We start from the raw sequence: 12500 nt of genomic DNA on the forward strand, positions 1-12500 counted from the left end.
GATCAACCACTGCCGCTACCGGTACACCTACTAACCGGGTTTACTGTAAACTGATCAACCACTGTCTCTACCGGTACACCTACTAACCGGGTTTACTGTAAACTGATCAACCACTGTCTCTACCGGTACACCTACTAACCGGGTTTACTGTAAACTGATCAACCACTGTCTCTACCGGTACACCTACTAACCGGGTTTACTGTAAACTGATCAACCACTGCCTCTACCGGTACACCTACTAACCGGGTTTACTGTAAACTGATCAACCACTGCCTCTACCGGTACACCTACTAACCGGGTTTACTGTAAACTGATCAACCACTGCTTACGCCGGCACGGTATGGTCAGGTCAAAGGCCAGGCCATAATACTCAAAGTCGTACCGTCGCGTCGTGCACAAGGGTCGCATCGTCGTGTTCAAGGGTCGTACCGTCGTGCACAAGGGTCGTACCGTCGTGCACAAGGGTCGTACCGTCGTGTCGTGCACAACGATCGTACCGTCGAGCACAAGTAGTCGTACCTTCGTGCTCAAGGGTCGTACCGTCGTGCTCAAGGGTCGTGCCATCGTGCTCAAGGGTCGTACCGTCGTGCACAAGGGTCGTACCGTCGTGCTCAAGGGTCGTACCGTCGTGCACAAGGGTCGTACCGTTGTGTTTAATGGGGTTCCGAACCCCAAACGAACAGTCCGTGGATCTACAACCTATCCGTGACCGCCACCAACCATGGCCACACAACAACCACCACCACCACCACAACCACCACCACCACCACCACAACCACAACCACCACCACAACCACAACCACCACCACCACCACCACCACAACCACAACCACCACCACAACCACCACCACCACCACCACCACCACCACAACCACAACCACCACCACAACCACCACCACCACCACCACCACCACCACAATCACCACCACCACCACAACCACCACCACCACCACAATCACCACCACCACCACCACCACCACCACAATCACCACCACCACCACAACCACCACCACCACCACAATCACCACCACCACCACAACCACCACCACCACCACAACAACAACAACAACAACCATCACCACCACTACAACAACAACAACAACCATCACCACCACAATACCACAACTCGTTCCTTAGCGACGCCACGTCCGACCCTCTCACAACCGCGCGCGATCACACCGCGCCCACGAAGACCATCACAACCACGATCTACAACCACAACAGGACACGGGGGAGGGGGGGAGGAGGGGGCAGCCCTCTTGCGGCAGGTGAGGGAGGGAGGGAATGAGGAAGAAAGGGAGGGAGGGAGTGAGGGAGGGAGGGAGGAGCGGAACACCTGAGCGTGCAAATGGGTAATGAACTAAGGCGTAACCCAAGCCACTCCTCCATGACTGCCAGTCAATGTTTATTCCTTAACACTACCCCTACACCTGTCCACCTCCTCCCTCCCCCACCTTACATATACCCCCCTACACCTGTCCACCTCCCCCGCCTTACACATACCCCTACACCTGTCCACCTCCTCCCTCCCTACCATACATATACCCCTACACCTGTCCACCTCCTCCCTCCCTACCATACATATACCCCTACACCTGTCCACCTCCTCCCTCCCCCACCTTACATATACCCCCCTACACCTGTCCACCTCCTCCCTCCCTACCATACATATACCCCTACACCTGTCCACCCCCTCCCCCACCTTACATATACCCCTACACCTGTCCTTCCCCATCGCAGGTATACCCTCCATGTTTCTACTCTCTCTCTCTCTCTCTCTCTCTCTCTCTCTCTCTCTCTCTCTCTCTCTCTCTCTCTCTCTCTCTCTCTCAGCACACACACACACACCTGCCTCTCCTCACACCCGTGACTCTGGCCCACCTGGCCTCATTACACACCCATTCGTCAAGCTCTATTACATTTCCTCCCTCTCGGCTGCCTTCCCTGACCTTGTCCTCGAAGTTCCCCAACCTTGTCCTCGAAGTTCCCAACCTTGTCCTCGAAGTTCCCCAGCCTTGTCCTCGAAGTTCCCCATCCTTGTCCTCGAAGTTCCCCAGCCTTGTCCTCGAAGTTCCTCAACCTTGTCTTCGAAGTTCCCCAGCCTTGTCCTCGAAGTTCCCCAACCTTGTCCTCGAAGTTCCACAGCCTTGTCCTCGAAGTTCCCTCGCCCTGTCCTCGAAGTTCCCCAACCTTGTCCTCGAAGTTCCCTAACCCTGACCTACTTCTCACAGAGCCATATTTCCCCTATCTACCTCCCCCACCATCACCGCTCTACACACTCTATCTATCCCCCACTCACTCTATCCTTCCTATCCACGACCACGAACAGCAGCACGCCGGTAAACACCAACCAAAGGCTAGGCGGAGGACACACACACACACACACACACACACACACACACACACACACACACACACACACAGCCAGCCCAACACACCAACTCAGGGTCGAACCAAAAAAGATAAGACACCATCCCCATAGGTGTGACCTCGTGTGACCTTGACCCTTCGCAGTTCGAGGGTCAGGATGTATAATCACAACCCTCACAACAACAACAACAACAACAACAACAGGGTGGGGCCAGAGATCACAGGGGCCCACCACCATGGGCGGCGCTGGAGTCTCAGACCCCCCCCCCCTTGGGGAACCACCATCCCCCCCTCCTCCGTGGGCGGACACCACCTCAAAAACGTGACCCTTAGGGCATGATTCTCTCTCTCTCTCTCTCTCTCTCTCTCTCTCTCTCTCTCTCTCTCTCTCTCTCTCTCTCACGCAAGCCAACCATTAACATCTGGTCTCACGTAGACAGACGGTAATGTTGGTACCACAACCTCGCTGTGTCATCTGTCCTTCGGTGACTACCCCGTCAGGTGCTCGTGTGTGTGTGTGTGTGTGTGTGTGTGTGTGTGTGTGTGTGTGTGTGTGTGGGGCTTGAGGCAGAAGCAGCATAACCAAGAACACAACAAGAGGACCGGGCGACCCACCGCCACTTCAACACCTGACCCATGTTTACGGATTCTATTAGCGTCGTGCGTTTGTCCAGCCCAAGACGTTTCCCGGGATGTTTCACCTGGTGTGTGTGTGTGTGTGTGTGTGTGTGTGTGGAGGTGGGTGGGTGGGTGGGTGGGTGTTGGCCTAGCCGGGGTGGTCACTGAGAGGTCACAGGTCACCGGGAAGGGTCACGCCAATGCTGAAAAAAAGACTCTTCCTTTATTTCGTGTATGACTGGTTTTCTGTGTGTTTAGAAGACTTAGGTATACCTTACGATGGTTTCTGGGAGGTCTTCTACCCTACAGCTGGGTCTGGGACCTGACCTTACCTCACGTATACCTTACGATGGTTTGGGAGGTCTTCTACTCCCCTACAGCTGGGTCTGGGAACTTACCTTACGTATACCTTACGATGGTTTCTGGGAGGTCTTCTACCCCCTACAGCTGGGTATGGGGCCTTACCTTACCTTACGTATACCTTACGATGGTTTGGGAGGTCTTCTACCCCCCACAGCTGGGTCTGGGACCTTACCTTACCTTACGTATACCTTACGATGGTTTCTGGGAGGTCTTCTACCCCCTACAGCTGGGTCTGGGAGCTGACCTTACCTTACGTATACCTTACGATGGTCTGGGAGGTCTTCTACTCCCCACAGCTGGGTCTTACCTTACGTATACCTTAAAAGACAAGCTCTCCACTTCTTCCACATCAACTGGACTCCTCTTACCCTATTTCTATCTATTTCCTCTGCCTTCATCTTTGTCATCTCGACCAAGGGCTGGCCTGGCTGAGGTCTTGAGCACCGCAGCTGGAGCCGCTGATACAGAACACGGATCTAAAAGCCTTGCCACATCTCCCTCCTCCGTCCATTACCATAACCTCCCGCCGCACAAGGACCGGATCCTCTCCACCACCGAGTGGGTATCCTGGGCCACCTAGCCACCTAGCCTCCTCTGGTGTGACGACCGTCCTCCAGTGGGAGCGAGACTCTTCTTATCTACAGTGGTGGAACTCCTCTCCCTCCCTCCCTCCTTCCCCGGTGGTGTCACCCCACCTACTACGGCACATCATCCACCACCACCACCACCACGACCAGACATACCACCATCACCTCCACCTACTACCAGACATACCATCACCTCCTCCACCTACTAGCACCACCACCACGACCAGACACACCACCACCACCACCAGCTCCACCTACTAGAACCACCACCACTACCAGACATACCACCACCACCACCACCTCCACCTAACAGCACCACCTAGTCCACCTCCACATCTAGCACCTGTCAGGTACGCACCTCGACTAGGCACCGTGGTCCTTCAGGCAATGCGACCCATACACTAGCGTACCTTGAAACGGTACCAGGAGCGCGCGAGGCCCATAATACCACAAACACATCCCTCCCTCCTGTACCTTACCGCACCATGAAACAAGATGCTGGACCACTCAGGTCACCTGAGTACCACATGCACTCTCAACCCCCCAGCACTCTGAGCCAACATCCAATTACCAAACCCACCACGTAACTGGCACCTTATTACCAATTGTCCCCTCCTCCATGAACCTACTGGAGGCCGCACGTCCCCTCCTATATACCTCCATGAAGTACTGGGGCTGGGCAGCCGGCGGCATTGTGGTACACAGGTGAGTGAGCAGCCTTGGAGTACAGCTGGGGTAGTCGTCACCGTGGGTCTCCAACCACACCTCGGGGCTGAGGCCGAGCCACTGACTGAAGCTGTGTCGCTGGTTACACAAACTGTTAGAAGCCGCGGCCAGTAGACTCGTGTCCCACAACAGCCTGGCTCTTTTTAATTTTCTTATACGTTGGAGTCTCCAGTCACAGACACAAACCCACAGCAAAGGCCCCGTGGCCTTTAACCGCAGCACACGAAGAGGTTAATGACAGTGGGGAAGGAAGACGAGACGAGGAGAAGCATCGACGAATTTTTGCAGGGGGGGAAAAAAAATAGTCCTTTCATAAGTTCCAGGTCATAGATACTGAGATGGAGGTGAGGTAGAGGTGTCACTCTTGAACAGCGTAACCCACAGTGTCTCTGGCGGTTGCTGGCAATGAGTGGAACAGCCTAATTAGGCTCCGAGCGTTCAACGTATCTTCTGGTTTTTGTTTTTTTTTAACACTTATCGTACCACATATGAGTATACAGAGACACGATCGTATATAGAGTCTTCCATGCCTGTCGTACCAACAGGGAATCATTGACGAACGTATTTCGAGTGTAGTTTGGGACCAAACCTTTCCAAAAATGTGTACGATGTTTTTTTAATAACGACACACTTCTCCCGTCTCTGGCGTCAGACGTAATCTCTCTTATTGAGTGTTTGTACAACGGCCTCGTCTGGAGTCGCACTCAAGAGGCGGAGAAAGAGAAACCTCTTCAATCGAATATAAAAATGTGTAAACACGCAGCGATGACTTATATGTCAACTGGTTTTTTTTTTTTTTTAAATGTCAAAATGGATACAGAGAGGGTAAAATAAATAGTCTATAAGTTTAGCGTTAAGGCTTTGGACAAAGCTTAGCTCTCTGAGAAGGAACAGGTGTTGGTTGATGGGAAGACACATGACAAGCTTAAAGAGCTCCAAAGTTTAGCTGTGTTAGGGAAGGAAACGTAAGAACGTGACCCCCCCACCCATGACTTACATTCTGTCTATCTAAATGGTGTTTGTGGTTTGCAAAGCACCGTCAGGTCTAGCTCCTAAGACACACACACACACACACACACACACACAAGTAGCCACCACCCATCCTGAGCAAAATCCGGAGTAATATCTACATAAGAAGGAGAAAGAGTACCTTAGCGCCAGACGTACGATCAATAAGTTCTAAGGATAGATTGGGTGGGAGCGTTCGCCCTGGGTCCTACTGCATTCCATGACTCATTAGAGCAAGAATGCTACACCACAGAACCCACCCCAGGTGTGTGAGAGCATTACTCTTCACGAGGGAGGGAGGGAGGGAGGCGGTCACACCCTTTGTACAATTGGATTAACTCCCTCGAAGAGTGGAATCTCCGGCACGTGACGAAAATTCCCATTTTCTAAACTGCTCTACACAAGGGCAGGCTTAGCTATCCGCGCAATGTGAGATTATTTTTTTCTCTCCCACCTCCCACAAAGACAGATCGGATATGTAGGTGATATCGAGTGTTAAAGTGTTCAGAGGTGGAATTCCAAAACCACGAAGGAAGATGGGAAAGCTATGAAGGGATTTCAATGAAAGGAATTAAAAATATAACATCAAAAGTTAAACTAGATTAAATTTAACCCGATGCGAACACCATATATACCAACATAACAGCAACTCAAATGATTTAAGACTGCTTAACCTAAGAGTATAGTTACAGCATACACTCTCATAATCTCCTGGATCTACCGTTATACTAGACGGGCAGTGGGTATACCAACCAGCGAGACCAAACAGTATGCTAAACTAGATGTAAACATCACTAAATGGATCTGGGTATAAGAACTCACAGAAAAAAAAGAAGAAAAAAACGAATGAGTCCAGATAAAAGTATAAGAGTATACACTCTTGAGTGAGTGTAGGTGGTGGAGTGGCCGAAAACACTAGGGGTCTAGTGGGACGGACGGACGGACAGACAGACGGACGGACGGACGGACGGACACAAACAGACGGAGGGACAGACAGACAGACAGACGGACGGACAGCAGGAGGGAGGGAGGGAGGGAGGGACGGAGGGAAGGGAAGGAGCCGTGAGAAGGCACTGAAATAACCTAACGTAGACCTGTGGTTGTCTCCCAGTGGTGTGTGTGTGTGTATGTGTGTGTGGGTCAGGTAAACATGGGGTGTATAGGGGCCTCCAACTTCAAGTATCCAGGTCAACCACAAGTAGATATAAACATCTCTATATGTTTAATGATAATAATAATAATCATAATAATAATAATAATAATAATAATAATAATAATAATAATAGTCAAACAAGCGAAGAGGAGGGGGAAGGGGTTGTCATAAACATCTCTATATATTTAATAATAATAATAATAATAATAATAATAATAATAATAATAATAACAATAATAATAATAATGATAATAATAATGGTCAAACAAGCGAAGAGGAGGGGTGGGTGTCATAAACATCTCTATATATTTAATGATAATAATAATAATAATAATAATAATAATAATAGTCGAACATGCGAAGGGGAGGGGTGTCTGCCGGGCCCCAGATGGAGGCACAGGTCTGCTAATTACACCAGGAATTTCCCCAGATATTTTACTCCCCCCCCCTCCCCCCCACCACGGGTGGGTGTTGACCAACTCTGAGGACGGCGCTTCGGCACATGACCTTTGACCCGGCCCCTACCGTCGTGCTCACGGGGTCACGAATAGCCACGGCGAGCCAGACAAATACTTATGTAAAACAAATATTTCTTTCTTTCTTTTAAACTATTCGCCATTTCCCGCGTTAGCGAGGTAGCGTTAAGAACAGAGGACTGGGCCTTTGAGGGAATATCCTCACCTGGCCCCCTTCTCTGTTCCTTCTTTTGGAAAATTAAAAAAAAAAAAGAGAGGGGAGGATTTCCAGCCCCCTGCTCCCTCCCCTTTTAGTCGCCTTCTACGAGACGCAGGGAATACGTGGGAAGTATTCTTAAACCCCTATCCCCAGGGATATATATATATATATATATATATATATATATATATATATATATATATATATAGATAGATAGATAGATAGATAGATAGATAGATAGTTAGATGGATGGATAGATAGATATGCAGAAGACACATACTCAGAGGCCATAAAACATTTGACATTTCCACAAACACACACATCTCTCTCTCTCTCTCTCTCTCTCTCTCTCTCTCTCTCTCTCTCTCTCTCTCTCTCTCTCTCCCCGTACAGATCTGGGTCAGTAGTCTACGTTTGGTGGCAATTCTCCAGTCTTGCCTCCCACCCTTCCTCCCTACCACAAGGTGACTGGGTAGAGAGAGAGAGAGAGAGAGAGAGAGAGAGAGAGAGAGAGAGAGAGAGAGAGAGATGGCAAGATAATTTTCTTTTTCATTTTTTGCCTCAATAGAGGCTATTCTATTCTATTCTATTGTGCACTCCTGCCCCATGTGGAGGAGGGAATAGAGGGAGTAAGGGAGGGAAGGAGGGAGGAAGGGAGGGAGTGTCACCACCACCACCGCTCAAGCTAAGCCCACAGCTACGCGCATGAGCCAAGCTATACAGCAGAAGTCTCCGTCTTACATATAACCACAGCTAAGAATTGACCGTGTCCGCTGCACCACAGCTAGGACTGAATAAATCTGTTATTCAAGCAAGAAAGAATAAAAATCAATATAATATATATATATATATATATATATATATATATATATATATATATATATATATATATATATATATATATATATTCCTATGAGTCTACTGGGAAAATGAACCATGGCTAAAAATAAATCCGAGTCAAATGTGGCACTGCTGAGAATAAATCCGTGTTCAATGTACCAATGCCCCGAATAAATCCGTGTTCAATGTACCAATGCCCCGAATAAACCCGTGTTCAATGTACCAATGCCCCGAATTTATCCGTGTTGAACGTACCAATGCCCCGAATAAACCCGTGTTCAATGTACCCCGAATAAATTCGTGTCAGACGTGCCACATTTAGGACTGACTACGAGTCTGACGTCGCCAAACCGGTGTTCGATACACCACACCTACGGATACACCCACGGAAAAAATCATCATCATGCACCACAGCTGATGATAATAAACCCGTGTTGAACGTGCCACAGCTGGAAAAAAAAAAGGGGCAGTGTCCATGTCAGATTTAGCAAGAGCCAAGAATAAATTGTCAATTGTAGCACAGCTAAGAATAAATTCCAACGTGTGTGTGTGTGTGTGTGTGTGTGTGTGTGTGTGTGTGTGTGTGTGTGTGAGAGAGAGAGAGAGAGAGAGAGAGAGAGAGAGAGAGAGAGAGAGAGAGAGAGAGAAAGCGTGTGTGTGTGTGTGTGTGTGTGTGTGTGTGTGTGTGTGTGTGAGAGAGAGAGAGAGAGAGAGAGAGAGAGAGAGAGAGAGAGAGAGAGAGAGAGAGAGAGAGAGAGAGAGCGTGTGTGTGTGTGTGTGTGTGTGTGTGTGTGTGTGTGTGTGTGTGTGTGAGAGAGAGAGAGAGAGAGAGAGAGAGAGAGAGAGAGAGAGAGAGAGAGAGAGAGAGAGAGAGAGAAAGCGTGTGTGTGTGTGTGTGTGTGTGTGTGTGTGTGTGTGTGTGTGTGTGTGTGTGTGTGTGTCCTCATATACCAGCCTCACCTCTCGTGTTAAGTAACTTCGTAACACTTTCAGTTTCCTGATGGAGATGCCAAATCCTCCACCTCCTCCTCCACCTCCACCACCATCAGGGAAGACAAGACATAATAGTAGTAGTAGTAATAATAATAGGCGCCAACTGTACAGATCACACCCTGCCCTACACACACAACACACACACACACACACCTCTCTCTCTCTCTCTCTCTCTCTCTCTCTCTCTCTCTCTCTCTCTCTCTCTCTCTCTCTCTCACATACACACACTGGTGTACCATACCCTGAGGTCTGTGTGTTCTTGCAAGGTCAGAGAGTCTGCAGTTATCTCAAACACTAGGCAGGTAAAAAAGTTGGAGTTAACAGGGCAAAAGCATATGGAAGAGGCTCCCTTGGTGGACGGAAATGTATCTCTAAGAGAGTGGAGGAGGACATACGAGACGCATGTCCCAGGTGGAGGAGGACACACGAGACGCATGTCCCAGGTGGAGGAGGACACACGAGACGCATGTCCCAGGTGGAGGAGGACACACGAGACGCATGTCCCAGGTGGAGGAGAACACACGAGACGCATGTCCCAGGTGGAGGAGAACACACGAGACGCATGTCCCAGGTGGAGGAGGACACACGAGACACATGTCCCAGGTGGAGGAGGACACACGAGACGCATGTCCCAGGTGGAGGAGGACACACGAGACGCATGTCCCAGGTGGAGGAGAACACACGAGACGCATGTCCCAGGTGGAGGAGGACACACGAGACACATGTCCCAGGTGGAGGAGGACACACGAGACACATGTCCCAGGTGGAGGAGGACACACGAGACGCATGTCCCAGGTGGAGGAGGACACACGAGACGCATGTCCCACGTGGAGGAGGAAACACGAGACACATGTCCCAGGTGGAGGAGGACACACGAGACACATGTCCCAGGTGGAGGAGGACACACGAGACACATGTCCCAGGTGGAGGAGGACACACGAGACACATGTCCCAGGAGCCTTTTTCTCAGTGGGTCTCATTCTTGTGCTGTGATACATCATGACTTCCCAGAAGGAACCAGGTCCATGTCGGAATCTGTTCGCGGAGGAGACTTAAGTCAGTTCTGGGAGAAGCAAGTGGTGAGAGGGATTGCATCAACATACAATGGAACCTCGGCAGGCATCCAAAGCTGGTCAGATACGTGGCGGCCTGATGAAGTGCAAGACAAGTGCAGTGAAAATGGGACACAGTGAAAGAAGGCCTCGAGACAGCTAGCTATAAGCCATCAGGAAACGTGAGGGATCCTGGTGATTACCTGGTGAAGTCTTTGGCGGGTCTTCTATCCCTCACCCTAGCGCCCGGGATGGGCTCAGCCTGCTGGTCTGGGTCGTTGGCGGACCAAGCTGTTGGTAGCTGCAACACAAGGTCAACACAGCTCTTACACTTTGACTGGTCTGATGCACTCTTTAACTTCCTTAATGTGTATTGCAAGTGTTGACGATAATATGAAGCAAGCACGGTGTTGTAGAGCAAGCACGGTGTTGTAGAGCAACCACGGTGCTGTAGAGCAAGCACGGTGCACGGTGTTGTAGAGCAAGCACGGTGTTGTAGAGCAAGCACGGTGCACGGTGATGTAGAGCAAGCACGGTGCACGGTGTTCAAGAGCCTTGGGCCACAGATGCTTAAGAAGTTCACTCTTTTTTTTTTTGAGCTTATCGCACTAAAAAGATATGATAGTCAACTTATCACACGAACACCACCTCAGTAGAGTTGCAAACGAAGTCACCTGTCTACTGGTTAATATCAAAATTGCACTGAAGCGCGCGCACACACGCACACACACACACACACACACACACACACACACACAGAAACACAGAGATCTAACACAGAAGGTCCAGAGGAGGACAATACAGATGGTACTTGAAATAAGAAGAGAGTTCAACACTGCCCACCATGGAGGAGTGAAGATTGAAGAAAGACTTGAATACAAGAGTAAAGTTTCCAAACCACTGTGACAGTAAGGACGTAAAGGACTTTACAACATTGAGGTGTGGACGACTAGAATGAGAGTCGTAATGATAATGCAACCCGTACCAAGATGCTGAGACAGTGAAGAGACAGTAAGAGATAGATCGAGGAGGCCTGGGTCTCACGGGATGTGGAACCCACACCCTTCCTCTCCCTCCCTCCCTCTCCGTGCCGTACAACAGGTGAGTACGAACAGGAACTGTCACACACACAGTCACACACACACACACACACACACACACACACACACACACACACACACACAGTCACACGATCCGCCAGCCACAGGGGTGTTTCCACTTCCTTATTTCCCAGGACACATCAAGCAGGGAGGGAGGCCTTCTGCCGCCAGGCCCTCTTCCCAGAAGACCCGAAATGTGTGAGTGAGGCAGAACTCTGGTCGTCTTAGAACATGGCATCTTATTTCTCACCCGGGGGCGAAAACTATATTAATGCACAAAGGCTCGGGACATTGAAGTCTCGGTCTAGTTATTGTCTTAATTAACAGAAAATCACATAATTTCGTTCTAAGTTGAAAATAGATAAATATCTTTATCTCAAAATGGATCTAGGCAACGCGCTGGATCAGGGGTTTAATCACGTCTGTGTCTGTCTGTCTTCCGTCTATATGCACATTAATCATGCCTCTGTCTATCTGTACATTAATCATGCCTCTGTCTATCTGTCTTCCGTCTATCTTTACATCAATCATGCCTCTGTCTATCTGTCTTCCGTCTATCTGTACATTAATCATGCCTCTGTCTATCTGTCTTCCGTCTATCTGTACATTAATCATGCCTCTGTCTATCTGTCTTCCGTCTATCTGTACATTTAATCATATCTCTGTCTATCTGAACAGTTTAATATTTGGACGTCAACAGGCGCCTATCCCTAGTTCGAGACTGGCCGATATATATATACACAGTATGCCCAGCTGTGGTCGAAGGTCAAGGTCATTCGTCGAAGGTCATTCGGGTCAAAGCTAGGTCAATGCCATGAGGGGTAATCTATACCTACATTCCCCCACCATCCCTGAGCCATAATCCCATCTGAGTATATTGCAAGTCGGGTCCACCACACACACACACACACACACACACACGGGTCCACCACACACACACACACACACACACACACACACACACACACACACACACACACACACACACGGGTCCACCACACACACACACACACAC

The 12500-nt window shown here is 49.6% G+C and overlaps 1 protein-coding gene across 4 annotated transcripts in view; it reads right to left on the bottom strand.

Annotated features, from left to right (window-relative positions):
* Positions 1–12500, bottom strand: part of LOC139751036 (fibroblast growth factor receptor 4-like) — a 341174-nt gene that overhangs the window by 262579 nt on the left and 66095 nt on the right. The window lies entirely within an intron of this gene.

The sequence above is a fragment of the Panulirus ornatus genome, chromosome 1 (assembly GCF_036320965.1).
Source record: "Panulirus ornatus isolate Po-2019 chromosome 1, ASM3632096v1, whole genome shotgun sequence".
Classification (NCBI taxonomy): Eukaryota; Metazoa; Arthropoda; class Malacostraca; order Decapoda; family Palinuridae; genus Panulirus; species Panulirus ornatus.